The following is a 4,739-nucleotide window of genomic DNA, read 5'->3' as shown; positions in this document are numbered from 1 at the left end:
TTTTTATTCTTTTCTTTCTTCTTCTTCTCCCTTTTTTTTTCTTTAAAAAAAAAAAAAGTCTTCTGTATTTCCTGGCTCTTGTGGATTGAAGTCACACCCCTGATGTAACTTCATTGCGGTTCATTTTTCTTGTGGTCTAATTAAATCCGGCTCCAGACGGAGTTGTGTGCTAGCAACAACGGGAGGAGGAGGCAGGAATCCGGAGATCTAGGAATCGCCAGGAATGTCATGGCCTGAAAAGTGAAAAATCAAAGTGGAGGTAAAGTAGCCCAGGGAATATAGAGGAAGAAAGTAAGGAGTGGAGAAATTCCCTAACCAGTGTAAATAAAATTGAGTTGCTTATCAGAATATTGATAATTCAGGATAGATTTGGGTGTGGTAGAGGAATGTGAGTTCCTCCAGACTGGAACACAACAGCTGTACTCAAGGTCCCAGATGAGTCCTTGCTGTAAACGCCTTTGACGTTAACAGAATTACATCAAAGAAGTAAATCCCATAGGAGGCAAAATCAAGTTAAGGGCTGTGTGCTGATGAGGTGAAGGCTTCATTAGGAATGGAGATGGGAGGATGGTCCAAAAGAGAGCATCTGAGGGCCATCTCAAGGACTGAGTCTTTCTAAAGTGGTACGGCTGTATTTTAGGCAGCTGCTGGAAAGAAAGGAAAGGATAGAATTCTGACATAAGGCCTCCGCTTTATTTTGGACCCTGGTTCACAAGCCTCTCAGTTCTTGCTGTGAAAGTCCCAAAACCCAGGTGGACTGCAGAACTTCATCTGCCAGAATAAACAGAATTTTAGTGCAGAAAATGGGTTTTCTGTGTCATGGATCTTTAATCAAACCTTTTTAATACTGCTCAGCTGTTGTATTTATTGAATGCTCAGAGCTGACCTCCTGTGAAAGTAACTGCTTGGATCTGCAAAAATGGACTCCTAATAGCTAGAGTAAAGCAAATGAGAGAGTGGAAAACAATGTATTTTGTTGCATGTATAGCTCAATCTCTTTGAATCAAGAGTTGGCTATTCAGAAGGTGTGTATCTGCATATCAGCTCTTGCTGGACATGTCTGCACTGTGCAGATATCTCAGTGCTGTACTATCATCCCAGTCCTAACATGGTGAAATACAGGGTGTAATCGTTATTGACCTGGGAGGTGTAGGATTTGTGGTGGTTAAGAATGACGAAGGCAAAAAGTCTCTGTCTCCCTCCCTGTGGTGAAGATAAGATGATGAAGTGATTTAAATGCTGAAGTGGGATTTAAGGTGCTTGCTTCTAACGCAATTCTCTGTCCTCAGTGTCTGATAGTGGTAAGGACTTGAATGGAACATGTCCCACATTGGTGAATATTTCTGCTTCTTCACACCTGTCCCTATTAATATCTATTTGTATCCTATTAGCTCCTAGGTAAGCTATCATAAGAAGAAATAAAAAGGTAACTGTCACAGAGGCAGACCTACAAACCACGATCCTGCATCCTGTCTCAGAGAGTAGAAGAAAAAGAGAGAATAGAAGAAACAGAGTACATCTGAGTCTTCTGTCCCTTGGGATCTTCTCCCAGCTGCCACAGTTGGTAGTTCAGAGATTCCTGAGCTGCATCTTGCACCTGGACTTGAGACACTGTTAATTACACCTCTTGTTTTCCACAGATATCTCTTCTGTCAACCCGCAGAGTAACAAAGCACAGTCATAAAAATACGGTGTAGTTCTTGCTCTGTGTTGTTACCTGTGATCCTGTGACGGCTAGTAAAGCTGTCACAAATACTGGATACTTGTAAGGGAAAATAGATTCACATCACCTCAGCCTGAATGTCTGAAATTAAGCTGTCTAAAGCTGAGCTAGTCACCTAGACTCCCTGTATAGGTGGGGGAGAGAAACAGACGCCTTCCAAGGGCTTTCACCTATGTCTGAGACACATAGCCCAGGATGAGATGAATTGCCCCCTGAGGGTGCATATCTATCTCCACAGACAATGAATGGAGTCTGGAATCCTAAACATCAATGCCAAAGAAACCATTTTGCTCAGTACAAATGAAAATACATATTTATTCAACAAGAGCATAGCTAAGCCATCATTGCTGCCACAGGATGTTTACCTGGGTTCAAAACATAACTGGAGAGATTTGGGAAAGAAAATAACTTTTCTGAAACACCACTTCCAACTCATTGAGAGCCACAGAAGACAGGAGGCAGGAATGGTGCTCAGAGGAAGGTTCACAACATGTTTGCACCATCCTTGACATCCCTTGATATCTGCTGGTCAAGGATGCCAGCACAATTGGACCTGTGGTCTGACTCTGACACTGCTGTAGGCCTAGGGAGGGATGAAATGATCCTATCCAATCCACCTGAGCATGAATGATTTCCTGGGAAATTCCAACATTTCAAAAAATAGTTTTGATTTCTGATTTTGTAGTTAAGAAGGACAGACATCATTTCCCATACACTGGACACTACTGTTTGTTTTTCATTATTTATCTTTTTGGGGGAGACAGATAGGAGAAATGAAAAGGCCTTTGTTTGATTCTTTCTGAAGTGAAAAACAAAACCAAAAGAAAAAAAAAATCAGCCAGCTGCTCTGAATCTTGGGAATTCCAATGCTACTGTATTGGATCCCAGGAAAACTTGGGGAATCCCTACCATTCAGGGAAATCCCCCACTCCACAGCAGTTTCCTGGTGCCACTGGTGATGCCGGGATCAAGCAGAGTTGCCAAGAGCTCAGCTGCTTTCCGGCAAAATGCTGAGTCTAGGGAGGCAGGAGTGTTTTCACCAGCAAAGCTTCTGGCTGCTCAGAGGATTTGTGTTGAAATAAGCCACTCCCAGGAGGTTCTGAATCAAGGAACATTGTCTCCTGCACTGCCCCAAAGGTCAAAGTTACTGTAGAGAAGAAAGGCAAAAAGTAGGAGGAAAGACAAGGCCCAGGAAACAGGGGAAACTTGTCTGGAGTTACACAGCATGTTGGGGTTAAAGTCAGCAGTAGGACCTTCATCAGCTGAGTCCCAGTACAGTGCCTTGCCCACTGTCCCTCTCTGCTTCATCAAGACAGCCTTGCAGCTGACTTAAGGCAAAAAGGGAAAATGGCTTCCCTTTGAAAATCTTTTTGGTAAGTCATGTTACATTTCAGCTACTAACACCTTCAATTCTTTCTCTGTTTTTTATTTTTAAGATTACGTTTTATTATCACTATTCTCCCCATACAGTTTTCCTTTTTTTTTTTTTTTTTCATGCTACCTTACATGACTCCATTAACTGAGGCAGTCTCCAAACCTCTTCTCCAACATTAGCACATAAAATCATTTCCCCTGTGAGGAAGCTGGGAACATTTGGTCTTTCTAGCTGAAGAAAAAGCAGTGCAATCTGCATGGATTTTTTTCTTTTTCTTCCTTTTGTTGTTTTCATTCCCCTTCAGTTGGTTAGTCCTGTTGACGTAAGATTGGCCAGTGTTTACTTTCTGAGTGGAAAATGGGTTGGTTGCTCTTCACCAGCCTCCAACATCAGCTTGGAATCCAGCCCTTTAGATGCTGTGGATCTTCTGTCGTCACAACAACAGGTTTGTTGTGATGACATCTACAGCTTGCTGCTAGTCTGACACTGAAGCTGTGCGAGGCTCATTTGGAGATGCAGATTGCTCTGATGCACGTTAGTTAGGTGAGGTTGTGCCAAGCTGAAGGGATGGGTGTTAGAAGATGTCTAGATAAGCAAACAACAAAATCCTTCAGAGTTAGGTTTGCCACCTCTTAGGAAAAAACTAATCTAGAGACTTCTAGTTGTTACTTTAAAAATGAGATGTGGAAATTTTTTTATTTTTTTTTTAAATATGCATCTTTGGAAGGCATTTATGTTCCAGAAGGGAAGGTGGGATGTGAAATTTGCTGTTAGGGAAAGAACTGACATCTTGGATAAAAGACACATTTTCTTTACATGCAAGGCACTGGCTCAGCTGTGTTTCAGGAACGTCTCTTAGACTAATGGGAAGAGACTGTTTCAGCTCTGTAGTACATTATTTTTTTCTTCAATACTGAGATGTCCAACTAGCTTGGGTCCTAAATCAATGTCTTTAGAGCTCGTGTCGTCCCAGTTTTTCATCTGATTTTCTGGATACATCTTTACTGTCTGCTAATGGTGGCCTCAAGACTGTGCTTGCCTCCTGCCCACATGACAAGCCTTTGACCGTGGCCTCTTGCATAGCTGGAGAGCATCCTTTCAGGCAGGTAGAACTCCACATGGTCAAATCTGCCAGCTGGAGAGAACAGGATTTGGCATGCCTGCGGAGGCGGTCTGCAGGCAGGCCGGAGGCATCTGTAAGGCAGCCCAGGGTGCAGGGTGTAGGTGGGACCCAGAGAAGAACAGGCACCATATCTAGTTTCTCTCTGCAAGGGCTGAGAGGCTGAAGAAGGTAATGGTTTTGTCCCTGAGAGAGGGTGCATTAATGCAAACCAATGAACATTTGCAGATGGTCTCCTACCAGTGAGTTTGCTTGTCAGGCCAATTCTGACAAACATTTATGAAACAGTGGTCCAGTCCCCAGACATAGATTGCTGTAGTCGAGGGAGCATCTTTGAAGTGTAAGCTTTCCCATGAACTCAGGGAATTGAAAGGCAGGTTCCTCTTTCTTGGATAGTCCCACTCACCTTCAGCTTGTTCCTTGAGCATAAGTGGACTCAGGCTCTTCTAGCTAGAAAACTGCTCATTTCTTTCTTAACACAAGTACCAGAATGAAATATCAATCCAAGCTCAGTGACAGCC

This window comes from Anser anser (genome assembly GCF_964211835.1).
Source record: "Anser anser genome assembly, chromosome: 6".
NCBI classification, from domain to species: domain Eukaryota; kingdom Metazoa; phylum Chordata; class Aves; order Anseriformes; family Anatidae; genus Anser; species Anser anser.
The sequence above is the reverse complement of the archived record's forward strand: the minus strand, read 5'-3'. Positions refer to the sequence as shown.